This window comes from Lissotriton vulgaris, chromosome 6 (genome assembly GCF_964263255.1).
Source record: "Lissotriton vulgaris chromosome 6, aLisVul1.2, whole genome shotgun sequence".
NCBI classification, from domain to species: domain Eukaryota; kingdom Metazoa; phylum Chordata; class Amphibia; order Caudata; family Salamandridae; genus Lissotriton; species Lissotriton vulgaris.
Window position 1 is genome coordinate 758,708,117 of NC_141694.1, and position 14,859 is coordinate 758,722,975.

Here is a 14,859-nt window from a genome sequence, read left to right on the forward strand (position 1 = left end):
TTCAGCGGATCAGCCCAGGTACATTCAATGATAATTTGTATATAATCAAATCAAAAAAGGCAACAGCAATAATTACGAAACCAGGGCAATTTTAATTCATTGCAATCGTGGCTATCTCACTATATAGAAGGAGAATTTGGTTGCCCAAACTGGAGTATGTGCAAGAAACTGAATATAGCATGCTAGAATAGAGAGATATAGAAAGAGCATAGAATGGAGAGTACTTCAATTTTGGATATACGAACAATAAATTTACACAATGTACAATTTACAGATGGCCTGGCGTTTAATAAATTCAAACCAGTTTCTTATGGAGACAATGCTTCCAAAATTACATTGCACACAAAAGTGTATAACAACATCCAGGGCAAAGATTCTATGGCATCGACGTTTCGACTCGTCATCAAGGCCTTATGGAAAATTAAACCTTGGCCAGCGAGTCTTCTTCAGGACTATTAGTGTGGGCAGCCAGAAGAGTAGCAGAAGCCCTGAAACAGATTAAATATGTATATATAAAGCTGTTGCATAGCCAAAAAGATAGTATTAGCTATAAATGGAGTTTTGGCTTACCTAATCAATGTAGGTGGCAGGGGGGGGTTGATGTTTTAATCTCACACCCAGGGATAGGGAATTACTACCTAAAAATATAACAAAATTGGTCACTGGACCTATCCTATAGTAATTATAATTTACTCATAGGGCCTCTTGATTACATAAAATTACCTTATTCACAAGGTGCGTCTAGGTTGTAAGTTTGGTCCAATCATGCAGGCATTAAATCTCTGCTTCCTCAATTTTCGTGGAAATTAGTCAGGTCCTATTTACAAGTGGAGGGAAAGGGGCTCATGAGGAATGAATCTTAAAAGCATCCTTTGTATGTAAGCAAGGATATTCGATTTAGTCTTACCCATTTAAGCTTCCAAACGGCCTCTTCAATCGGCCAGTTTGAGGGTAAAAACAAAGTCCATGGGAGTAGTGTACAACAGCCCTTCGGTACTCGCTATTAGTCGATTACCTAAGTGGCCAATAAGGGTCGGGTCAGTTGCAACATCTAACAAGTTCAGATTGCAAAGATCAAGGCGGTAGACGGCCGCACTCACCAGTTGAATCGTCAGTCCCACAGAGCAGCTCGGCGTTTAGTTCCGAGTCTGTCTAACGTCTGTCATAGAATGGGAAGGCGGACTGTGTAGAGACGACGGACTGGATCCGACGGCATGCCGGGACTGCAAGACTTAAGTCTGTTCAGTTCCGTCTTCATGGTGGTGTATTTAAAGCTAAAGGGCTCACTCCATGACGATAAACTGCTCATTTGGGTGCGCGGCTGCATTTTGTTTAAGGGATATATGATTACCCAAAGTGTGTCGGCCATTTTAGGTTGGGACCCGCGATCATCATATTCATGTTGCAATATACAAGAGCATAATCCATTTAGAATTTAACATATTAGGAATATTTAAATTCTGAAGCCGAAAGTGGGGATATTATACAATTACATATAAGACAGTACAATTTTTCTAACATTTCAAAATATGGTACAATTTAACATTTTGTGCAATAAGTAACCATCAGCAATAAAATGTTATCCTTACAACAGATGCATAGTAATACAATGCACGATATCCAGGTCTGCAGATTGATCAACACATGGTTAAATTAATTGCACCAGGGTGGTATTGTTCATGATGTCTGGTTAAGCAATGCTCTGCTGTCATGGTAAACTAAACCTTCATGAGATACATAGTAATACAATGCACGCCACTCGGGTCTGCGGATTGGTCAACACATGGTTAAAACTATTGCACCAAGCTGGTATTGCTTTTGATGTCTAGTTAAGCACTACTTAGTGATCATGGTAAACTAAACCTTCAGGAGAGACACCTGTCTTTTTATTTCCTCCTGTTCGTTAAGTCCCTGGTTTACGGTGTTAAGTGAATATATCCATTTACATTCCCTTAAACTGAGTATATTCCCAAAGTCACCACCACGTACATGCGCTGTAACCTTCTCAATTACCCACCACCTGAGGCTGTTACAATCATGGCCAAAAGTGGTGAAATGATCAACCAGTGGTGCTCCTGGTGTTTTGCATCTAATGCGACTGCAATGCTGGAGGATTCTGCATTTCACTCTTTGTGTAGTTTGACCTACATGTAAGAATCCACAAGGGCATATGATTGCGTAAATAACCCCTGCAGTATTGCAGTTGCTGTGTTGTTTTAGAATGTGAGTTTGGTTATTGTGACTGAATGTGGTGCATTCTTTTGTTAAGGGACATGCATGACACGATCCGCACTTCGTGTGACCCTTGACGGGGGGAAGGTCCCAAAGAGTAGTCTGCCCCACCACTTGTTTCATGGGTAAGAGAGATCGAACCAAATGGTCCCTCACATTCATTGACTTGCGGAATGCATGCAGTGGAGGGGGTGCTCCCCCAAGTTCCTCACTTACTAAGTGCCAATGGTGGTTAATAGATTTTTTGATGGCACTACTCTTAGTGTTAAAGGTAGTGACACACACAAGACGATCCTCACTTGGCTTTTGGGGGTTGGGGCCAAAAGATTCTCCCGGTGATTGTGCCACGCCCTCTTGCGAGCTTTTTTTAAAAGTCATGTGGGATATCCACGCTCTTGAAGTCTCACAATGAGCAAGGAGGATTCCTCGAAGTAGTCTTCCTTTTTAGAACAATTCCTCCGCAACCTCAGAAATTGGCCAAAAGGCAAGTTATCTCTGAGGTTGCGGGGGTGGTGACTCGTATACCTTAACAGAGTGTTACGCTCACTACTCTTGCGATACAGCGTAGTATACAATTTACCCTCATCCGATTTAATTTGGATATCCAGGAAGTTGATTGAGGTTCTATTGGATTCCAGAGTAAATTGGATATCATCTGAATGAGTGTTAAGCCCCTTTTGGAATTCAGTTAGTTGTTCATTATTTCCTTGCCAGATTAGCAGCACATCATCGATGTAACGTGCCCATAGGGCGATGTGGTCATGGTATGGGTTTTGCACATTGAGGACATATCTATGTTCAAATTCATTCATGTATATTATAGCTAGATTGGGGGCAAAGCTTGCCCCCATAGCTACTCCTTTCGTTTGGACATAGAACTATCCTAAAAACGTGAAGAAATTTTGTGTCATCGCTAAGGTGAGTAATTGAATAATGAATTCAGTCAGGACACGATGTGGTGTGGGTCTCTCATTTAAAACATTCTCAATACGAGTTAAAGCCGCTTGTTGGGGAATGTTTGTATATAGTGTCCATTGTGGCCAATATGTTTATCGCAGGATCATACAAGCGGCCATCCACTAGCTTGATCACATTCATTGTGTCTCTCAAATAAGTTGGAGTAGATATAGCGATGGGTTTTAGAAATATATCTATATACTTACAGAGAGGCTCCAATAAAGACCCACACCCTGAAATAATTGGTCTACCAGGGGGGTCTTCCATCCGCTTGTGAACTTTTGGTAACGTATAGATTGTTGGCATACGTGGGTTCTTATTATTCAAGAATTCAAATTCCTGTTTAGTGATTATGCCATCTTCCTGTGCTTGAGTCGTGATTCTGTTAATTAATGCACCAATTTTTTTAGTCGGATCAGATTTCAGGAGGGTATAATTTCCTACTACAGATAGTTGGGACAATATTTCATTCTTATATTTTTCAAAGCTCTGGACAACAATCGCGCCCCCCTTGTCCGGAGGTTTTATCACAATGTTGCTGTTGTTCTTTAGAGTAGCCAGAGCTTCTCTTTCAGGTTTGGAAATGTTATAAGAGACGTACCGTCTCTCGGTCAATATCTTATCCACGTCCCGTAAAACCACCTGTTCATATGTTCTGATTTTGTGGTCCATTAGATGTATTGGAGGGTTACATTTGGATGGAGGCCTCAGGCCGCTTCCAGAGAAGACAGGTTGAAAAGGGACTTTAAGGAAATAGTGTTTCAATCTCACTTTCCTGAAGAACTGTTGGAGTTCCATCCTGAGAGTGAAGTTGTCAGGCATAGAGGTAGGGACAAAAGATAGCCCCTTACACAAGATTTGTTGCTCGCTCTCATTGAGTTGGTAATCAGAGATGTTAATGACAGGATTATCAGGGACCTGTCTTACCACGTGTAATGTTGTCGTCGTGTGCGGATTTCGCCATGGGAGTCCTGTTGGAACTGGACCTGTTTGTTTCCCCTCCCTGCACCTCGATTCCAACGTGTAGAGCGCTGACCCCTGGGTCTGCCCACGACAACATTACAGTATACGTTACCAAAAGTTCACAAGCGGATGGAAGACCCCCCTGGTAGACCAATTATTTCAGGGTGTGGGTCTTTATTGGAGCCTCTCTGTAAGTATATAGATATATTTCTAAAACCCATCGCTGTATCTACTCCAACTTATTTGAGAGACACAATGAATGTGATCAAGCTAGTGGATGGCCGCTTGTATGATCCTGCGATAAACATATTGGCCACAATGGACACCATATACAAACATTCCCCAACAAGCAGCTTTAACTTGTATTGAGAATGTTTTAAATGAGAGACCCACACCACATCGTGTCCCGACTGAATTCATTATTCAATTACTCACCTTAGCGATGACACAAAATTTCTTCACGTTTTTAGGTCAGTTCTATGTCCAAACGAAAGGAGTAGCTATGGGGGCAAGCTTTGCCCCCAATCTAGCTATAATATACATGAATGAATTTGAACATAGATATGTCCTCAATGTGCAAAACCCATACCATGACCACATCGCCCTATGGGCACGTTACATCGATGATGTGCTGCTAATCTGGCAAGGAAATAATGAACAACTAACTGAATTCCAAAAGGGGCTTAACACTCATTCAGATGATATCCAATTTACTCTGGAATCCAATAGAACCTCAATCAACTTCCTGGATATCCAAATTAAATCGGATGAGGGTAAATTGTATACTACGCTGTATCGCAAGAGTAGTGAGCGTAACACTCTGTTAAGGTATACGAGTCACCACCCCCGCAACCTCAGAGATAACTTGCCTTTTGGCCAATTTCTGAGGTTGCGGAGGAATTGTTCTAAAAAGGAAGACTACTTCGAGGAATCCTCCTTGCTCATTGTGAGACTTCAAGAGCGTGGATATCCCACACAACTTTTAAAAAAAGCTCGCAAGAGGGCGTGGCATAATCACCGGGAGAATTTTTTGGCCCCAACCCCCAAAAAGTCAAGTGAGGATCGTCTTGTGTGTGTCACTACCTTTAACACTAAGAGTAGTGCCATCAAAAAATCTATTAACCACCATTGGCACTTAGTAAGTGAGGAACTTGGGGGAGCACCCCCTCCACTGCATGCATTCCGCAAGTCAATGAATGTGAGGGACCATTTGGTTCGATCTCTCTTACCCATGAAACAAGTGGTGGGGCAGACTACTCTTTGGGACCTTCCCCCCGTCAAGGGTCACACGAAGTGCGGATCGTGTCATGCATGTCCCTTATCAAAAGAATGCACCACATTCAGTCACAATAACCAAACACACATTCTAAAACAACACAGCAACTGCAATACTGCAGGGGTTATTTACGCGATCATATGCCCTTGTGGATTCTTATATGTAGGTCAAACTACACAAAGAGTGAAATGCAGAATCCTCCAGCATTGCAGTCGCATAAGATGCAAGACACCAGGAGCACCACTGGTTGATCATTTCACCACTTTTGGCCATGATTGTAACAGCCTCAGGTGGTGGGTAATTGAGAAGGTTACAGCGCATGTACGTGGTGGTGACTTTGGGAATATACTCAGTTTAAGGGAATGTAAATGGATATATTCACTTAACACCGTAAACCAGGGACTTAACGAACAGGAGGAAATAAATAGACAGGTGTCTCTCCTGAAGGTTTAGTTTACCATGATCACTAAGTAGTGCTTAACTAGACATCAAAAGCAATACCAGCTTGGTGCAATAGTTTTAACCATGTGTTGACCAATCCGCAGACCCGAGTGGCGTGCATTGTATTACTATGTATCTCATGAAGGTTTAGTTTACCATGACAGCAGAGCAGTGCTTAACCAGACATCATGAACAATACCACCCTGGTGCAATTAATTTAACCATGTGTTGATCAATCTGCAGACCTGGATGTCATGCATTGTATTACTATGTATCTGTTGTAAGGATAAAATTTTATTGCCGATGGTTACTTATTGCACAAAATGTTAAATTGTACCATATTTTGAAATGTTAGAAAAATTGTACTGTCTTATATGTAATTGTATAATATCCCCACTTTCGGCTTCAGAATTTAAATATTCCTAATATGTTAAATTCTAAATGGATTATGCTCTTGTATATTGCAACATGAATATGATGATCGCGGGTCCCAACCTAAAATGGCCGACACACTTTGGGTAATCATATATCCCTTAAACAAAATGCAGCCGCGCACCCAAATGAGCTGTTTATCATCATGAAGTGAGCCCTTTAGCTTTAAATACACCACCATGAAGACGGAACTGAACAAACTTAAGTCTTGCAGTCCCGGCATGCCGTCGGATCCAGTCCGTCGTCTCTACACAGTCCGCCTTCCCATTCTATGACGGACGTTAGACAGACTCGGAACTAAACGCCGAGCTGCTCTGTGGGACTGACGATTCAACAGGTGAGTGCGGCCGTCTACCGCCTTGATCTTTGCAATCTGAACTTGTTAGATGTTGCAACTGACCCGACCCTTATTGGCCACTTAGGTAATCGACTAATAGCGAGTACCGAAGGGCGGTTGTAAACTACTCCCATGGACTTCGTTTTTACCCTCAAACTGGCCGATTGAAGAGGCCGTTTGGAAGCTTAAATGGGTAAGACTAAATCGAATATCTTTGCTTACATACAAAGGATGCTTTTAAGATTCATTCCTCATGAGCCCCTTTCCCTCCACTTGTAAATAGGACCTGACTAATTTCCACGAAAATTGAGGAAGCAGAGATTTAATGCCTGCATGATTGGACCAAACTTACAACCTAGACGCACCTTGTGAATAAGGTAATTTTATGTAATCAGGAGGCCCTATGAGTAAATTATAATTACTATAGGATAGGTCAAGTGACCAATTTTGTTATATTTTTAGGTAGTAATTCCCTATCCCTGGGTGTGAGATTAAAACATCAACCCCCCCCTGCCACCTACATTGATTAGGTAAGCCAAAACTCCATTTATAGCTAATACTATCTTTTTGGCTATGCAACAGCTTTATATATACATATTTAATCTGTTTCAGGGCTTCTGCTACTCTTCTGGCTGCCCACACTAATAGTCCTGATGAAGACTCGCTGGCCAAGGTTTAATTTTCCATAAGGCCTTAAAGACGAGTCGAAACGTCGACGCCATAAAATCTTTGCCCTGGATGTTGTTATACACTTTTGTGTGCAATGTAATTTTGGAAGCATTGTCTCCATAGGAAACTGGTTTCAATTTATTACACGCCAGGCCATCTGTAAATTGTACATTGTGTAAATTTATTGTTCGTATATCCAAAATTGAAGTACTCTCGATTCTATGCTCTTTCTATATCTCTCTATTCTAGCACGCTATATTCAGTTTCTTGCACATACTCCAGTTTGGGCAACCAAATTCTCCTTCTATATAGTGAGATAGCCATGATTGCAATGAATTAAAATTGCCCTGGTTTCGTAATTATTGCTGTTGCCTTTTTTGATTTGATTATATACAAATTATCATTGAATGTACCTGGGCTGATTCGCTGGACCTGCCCCATGACTAAGAAAAGGTTATTATTGTTTAAGTAGAAATAATTGTCTGAGACCATTGTCTTTGAATAGCATTTATTACCCGGGTCTCCTTGACGTTCTGGGTCACCCCATTGTCTTAATGGTCAGCTGAGTATCATCAGCATATGATACCAGCGTCAAGCCGATCGCAGCAAGCGGCTGCACATAAAGATTAAAAAGGGGCGGACTAAGCGCTGAGCCCTGTGGGACACCCTGACCAATATGGTGAAACTTGGATAGGAAAGGAGGGGTGGAAACCCTAAAAGATCTGTCCTGAAGGAATGACGGAAACCATTCCAGGGCACACTCCCTAATACCAAATTCCTCCAGGCGGCAAAGCAGGATCCTGTGCGACACCGTGTCAAAGGCAGCGCTGAGATCAAGCAAGATCAGCGCTGCACTCTGACCGGCGTCGAGGATCTCTCAGAGGTATTCGGTAGTAGCCAACAATGCAGATTCTGTGCTGTGGCCCGGTCTGAACCCATTTTGGGATGGGTCCAGGATGTCATTTTGGTGCACAAATTGTTCAAGCACAGAGTTGGCATGGGCTTCAGCGAGTTTAGCCAACCAGGGGAGGAGGGATATTGGCCTGAAATTCTCCGGTCTGGATGGATCCAGGGTCAACTTTTTATAATCGGGGAGACCCAGGCCTGCTTCCAAGCATCAGGAACTGTTGCTGTGGAAAAGGACAGGTTAAGAAGAGATCTAAGGGGTAACAGAAAAAAATTCAAGGAATCAGCAAATTGGGCAGGCCGCATAGGGTCTGCCGGGCTCCCAGATTTAACTTTTTTACAGATTATAGCCAATTCATCGGCAGTGATCTCGGGGATACAGGCCAGGACCGCCCCCTTAGCACTAGGGCAAGTGTAAGTACAGGACTCAGAAGGGTGCTGCGGAAAGGAGCTATATATAGTATTTACCTTCTCAACAAAGAAAGTGACCAGATCCTCACACTGCTGTGCCGAGGTGATATTGGAGGATGGAGCTCTACTATTTTGAAGCTCTTGTACAAGTTTGAATAACATTTGGTGGGGTTGGGGCTGACCTTAATTTCTTCAGCGTAAAAAGTGGCACGTACGGAACAAATGGCTTTATGGTAAAGTTTCAATTTGGCCAAATACAGCCGTTTATGCTCATCCCTATATTCACACCTCCATAGGCGTTCAGCTCTCTTACAGTCTTTCCTCCAGGCTCTAAGGGAATCATTATACCAAGGGTGGGATGGTGACCTACGCCCTTTAGTCCATTTGGCAGGGACGAGGTCATCCAGTCCCTTCACGATCCAATCCTGGAAGATGGAATATGCGGCGTTAACATCTGGCTCCTCTTCACCGGGAAACATCCCCAATGTTGACTGGAGATCATCAGATTTAAGTTTGTGCCACGGTCTTTTGAGGACCCGGTTCAACCCCATAGTTTTGAAAGGTTTCCTGACCTGCATGGTAGCTTTAATCAGAAAGTGATCCGTCCATCCCATGGATTTAGGGATGTCTACTCTAAGCTCCAAGATATTAGAAAAGAGAGGGTCAAGTATGTGCCCTGCCACATGTGTGGGAGTATGGACAAAAGATTCCAATTGCAGGGCCGCTAAATCACTTAAAAGATTCCTGATAGTAGCGTCATGATTCTGGTCAAAATGGAGATTTAAGTCTCCTAGGACAGTAAAACATAATACAGACATGCATATTAATTATTACATTAATTAAAGTATTGAAACGGATTACGTTAAATAACATATCAGCATGCTGCGGTACTCGAAATCAAATAAATGTAAATATATCCTTGAAGGTAGGGGCAGCTCACAGCTACCACCCGCCCCTATCGCAGTAAGCGATAAGGCAAGTTAAGCTCTCGTTGATATGAACTGTCGAGCACACTTTAATTAAAAAGGTTGAAGGAACGAAAGCTGTACACAATTTGTTGACACTAGAGCCTGGCCTTGCCCCCACACCCCTTTTCACCTCCGCCCCCGTCCTCAGGGCATTTTTCCCAAGGAAAGGCGATTGTGTGTCCGGCCAACCATTCTGGACTGTACAAAAGCAGCCCGGGTTGCAATAAGACACACACGGTGACCTACATCTATGTTGAAAATGTTCCTCCCAATTGTTTGTGACTAACCATACACTTACATGTGTGGTTTAATGACTCGTCAGAGAAGCAACCACTGTCACAGCATCATGCGGTACACCCATAAGCATGGGCGAATTTTGCGAATTCGCGAATTTGCGAATTTGCAAATTTGCGATTTGCAAAATTTGCGAATTCTGCGGATTTCTTTGCTTTTGCGAGTTCGCGGGGCGCTTGGCGTGTTCGCGGGGCGCTTTGTGTGTTCGTGGGGTTTTTTAGTGCAAGCCCGCAATGCACCCTCTGGTTCATCACTGCCACCCTCTCGTTTTTTGTGCCCTTCTGCCCTCTGCCCCACTCATTTTTTGTGCCCTTCTACCCTCTGCCCTACTCGTTGTTGTGCCCTTGTGCCCCTTGCCCTACTCGTTTTTTGTGCCCTTCTGCCCTCTGCCCCACTTGTTGCTGTGCCCTTCTGCACTCTGCCCCCACTCCTGTTTTCTTTTAGAATGGCGCCGGCAAGCTGCCAGCACCATCCTAAAATAGTTACTAAATTAGCTTCTACAGGAAGCACTAATAGATAAAATAAAGCAGGTGCTCGAGCACCTGCTTTATTTTATCTATAAGTGCTTCCTGTTGAAGCTAACTTAGTAACTACTTTAGGATGGCGCTGGCAGCTTACCGGCGCCATCCTAAAATAGTTACAAGCTTGAAGGCTTGAACTTTTGCCCCCCGGATCCGCCGCTCGCGAATTTGCAAATTTTCGGTAAATTCGCCGGAGTTTGCGGATCGCGAATTTGCCGAAAATTCGCAAAATCCGCGAGCGGAACGGATTTTGCGCTCATGCTTATACACCCGGATGTGACGAAGATGGAATGTGAGAGTCACATACAGAAGCACGTGCCTTCCACACATTGGACCAGTAGTTCATTAATCCAGGGCAGTGGCACAGAATATGCAGTAGATCCTTTGTGACTGCTTGCATCTCCAAAAGAGAGAGAATGGGAATAGATGTGCCCCATGTTGTCAAACTAGGGAACAATACCAATTGTGTAGGATTTTGTTTAATAATTATTTATTCTGTTTATTCTCATAAATAGAACACAACAGAAAATAGAGTACAGCATAGAGTACCAAAATGTGGTAGCCGAACAAACCCAGGACACATGTGGGCACTATAGGAAAACAGCATGGACACAGCCTAACAGGGACGCACCAGCTCGGGGTAGACAGCAGTTCATTTTGAAATAAACATTTCTTCAGATTCTTCAGATTTTCTTTACAATTGATATTGCCATGTTGAAAAAAAAGTGATATTTGCTATAGGAGGGCCACTGGAATTATGTGTCTCTGCATCCGCAGCTTATTTAGCAAAAGTATGGATTTGCCGAATTTACCACATAATCCATCACCTGGTACATTATCTGCAGATTTAAAAAATGTTATTATTTTTTAACTCAAATGGATCAAAATTGCTAAAGACATGTCAACATGTCAACTGCATGCACTCTACATCCATTTGGACTTGGAAGTGAGTGCCAGATGAAACTAATGATTGTGGTGTCGAGTTCAATGTGCTGCAACTCTAGGCCCATATATGATACTTTTATGATCATGATGCATGCTCTGCCGTGTTGGGCGTGTGTGACCTAAGGTAAGAGGTAGGAGGGCCCAATTTGTGGTGTGAGGTGGATCTAGATCTGTGTATGCTCAGAATAGTGATGAAACACAAGCATTTCCCTCACTACAGGCACTGCTGTATTGCAGGTTTCTTGAATACCCAGGGATGCATATTAAGGGCAGTATCTACCTTTGATTTATGAAGTGAGTTGATGACAGCATACCTTTCAATGTGGCATGCAGACCGGCCAGGTTTATCATTTATATCAATTTTGTCATGTTAGATGTTGTATTTACTACAGGTTGTGATTCCTACATAATTGATTAGTGACATATTGGTCTTGCTGAGGATGGAGCAATGGAGATTGGGCAAAAGATGATGGCTATGACAGCAAGTGTCCTATTATTTAATTTTGGCAATTCACCTTTGCATTTAGATTTCCACATGCTTTTGGATGTATGAATGATGCAGCGATTGACAACGCATATCTAATTGTCAAAAGACAAGGGATACATAAAGGGGAATTTAGAGACACCTTCACAGATCCATTCTGCAATGGTTTTTTAGGATATACTTGACATAACTTTCATATTGATCATATTCAACTTCTTACTAAAGTGCATATTGCTCCAAACTGTCATCCCTTTCTGGTCCATGGCTATGCATACACACAAATTAGAAGATGTAACACACTAGTCTAGCAATCAACAGCGAGGGACTAGCAATTTAAGAAATCAGCATGTTTTCCATCCAGTGGAGTTATGGTAGAGTCATTTACATGTTCACGACTGCTATACAATCAGCCAGTCTCTGATTCCTGTATCTAGCAGAAAGGGTATGAAACCAGCATGAAAACAGAGTACACATTACATTACCAAGGGTTCATTCCCTGCCCGTAACGGCACATTGCCTGATCAGTCAATGTGTTTACTGTTACTGATCATCTGTTTTCCTCTCCATATTGTTGTGATGTTAATGCTATTTGTTTTACTGGAAATTGTGTTGTATTTACAGAAGTGATATAGTTGAAGTAAAAGCCACTTTACGCCCATTCCCAACCCCACCCACTGGGAAATAAAAAAAAACATGAAAATGAGATATGGACTCGCAGGAAATGGGGCCTCTCCTGGGTATTGCTGGGGTGAAAGCTTCATTTACTGGGATATAAAGTAACAGGATCCTTCATTTGCCATGAACAGATTTTCCATGGGTTGCGGAAGCTAATTAGCAGACTGGGAGCATTGCTTTTATTTTCCTTTAGTGTAATAGGCTGGCTGGTGAAGTGCACTTCCCATAGTGTGCAGTCACTTCAATTTGCCTTTAGGTGACTACCTGGCTTGATGGTGGTTTTCTATTTGATTTCATTTAACTTCTTGTCTTGATGAGTGCATTGGTTTTAGTTTGTTTGAGGTAACTGCTTCACTTGCTGGTTTTATCACACAGCTGATACCCACCCTGAGAAAGCCAGAGCTGCCCTGTTAGTGGTATCAACACCAGTGCGCTTAGGTTCCTTACAGCTCCTTCACTTGAAGTGGGTTACCACCTACCCGTTACTTTTTGTATCCTGTTCGTACCAAGTCAGATCCAGACCCAGACCAGTCCCCACAGTTGCTCCGGATTAAGGGACATTGTCATGTCATCTCAGGCGCGATGTAAAGACTCCCAGTGAGCTGAGGACTCTTTTGGCTCAAGAACCAACTAGCTCGAGACCCTTGTGGTTGTTTAAATATTTAAGATCAGCCTGTAACTCAGTCTTGAGCTGGGTGGGTGACCTCGATTACAAAGTGGCTGTGCCAGATGTCCCATTATGACAACTTTTGCCTGTCTCCCCCTCAGACACAGAGGGCATAAAACTGGGGGTGCTCAACCCTGCCAAAAAACTGAGGGGTGACCCTAAGAGCACAGCTGCCATCCAATCAGGGTTGGGATGCTTTGGTGTGCTGGTCTGGTTTTCTGGGTGCATTGGCTCAAGTTTTTCCCATGTAATTGATTGGGTGTCTTGGTAAGTTGCTTTTATGTGAATGTCTGACTTATGACTGCGCATTCATTTCAGTGTGCACTTGCTTCAGTTTACTTTTTGAGTCACTGTCTAGTTTGCTGGATGTATTGCTTTCATTTTTCTTTCATTAAACTGTTTGACTTGCTTGGTGCTTTTATGTTGGTGCCTGCATGCTGAAGTGTACTCTTCTTCAGTTTAAATGTATGTGACTGGCCTGTTGACTAGCACCCTGCTTTCAAAGCGAAGGTTCACAGGTTCACACTTGCTTTAGTTTACTTTTGTATGGTTGACTGCATGCACTGTTTTGCTGGATGCATTGCTTTAAGTTACTACATGATGCATTGCTTTCAGTTTGCTTTCAAGTAATTACCTCTCATTTTCCAAATGCTGTGTGAAGGCTGTTTCCCAACTGCTGTGCAACTTCTACTCTTAGAGCTGAGATTTTCATGAAAGTCTTATAGTCTGAATTCAGCACCTGAGCGTAATAGGACGAAATGTATGAAGCTCTGTAGTTATACTGAATAAGCAGCTACCTATGTTATGCCATCTATTAATGTAATAATGGCACTTTCACAATTGCTTTATTAACCTTCCTGCTTTCTCAAATTTGCTTGAAAATGCACCATTTTTCTTCTTTTTTTTCAAAATTTTCTTGGGGGCTAACCGCCCCAAACACCCCTTTTGGGGTTCGGGCTCGCTTGCTGCGCTCGCTTGCTACGGTGCTGTATGCAAATCATTTTGCGCCGCACCACTTTGAAATGTCACCCACCGCCCCTGGTGTAGCCCCATTGGCTAATACAGGGTTACTGGCTGGCACCCCAGCCTCGCTAATGTCTGGATGGAACTACCTAATTGGGTACTGCAGGGTATCAAATTAATCATGGATTAAATCTGAGTTGATAGCCAAGTCGAAAATATTATCACAATTAAAGTTAAGCAACTTTTAGAAAGTTGCCACTTTGTGCCCAGCTAGTCCAGTTGCCTGACAAAGGCCTTAGCACACAGACAACTCTCTGTCTACCTGAGGAGACATGTGAATGACTACTAGGCTTAGGAACAAAGTAAATTGTCACAGAGTGAGGTGTTACCTCTTCACTCAGGTACAACACTAGGGTTGTTAGTCGAAAAGGGGAGCTTCAAAGGGGAAGCCACCTTTGAAGAGCCACCTGTGACAACAACCCCAAGCAGAATGCCTTTTTTTCTACAGACAAGTTGGAGACAAAGAGGGAAAACATGTCCCCAAACCAGTTTTCCTTCGGGCATGTAGCCCACAGTTAGTCACACCTCTAGAGTGGGCTACCAATCTCCTAATGACTAAGGAAGGGTCCTGACATTTTGAGATTTGCAAGAATAGTGTACTCTGGAAATTGCCAGGTGCCACACATTGTATGAAGCAAGTCACTATGAGGGTGGGGTC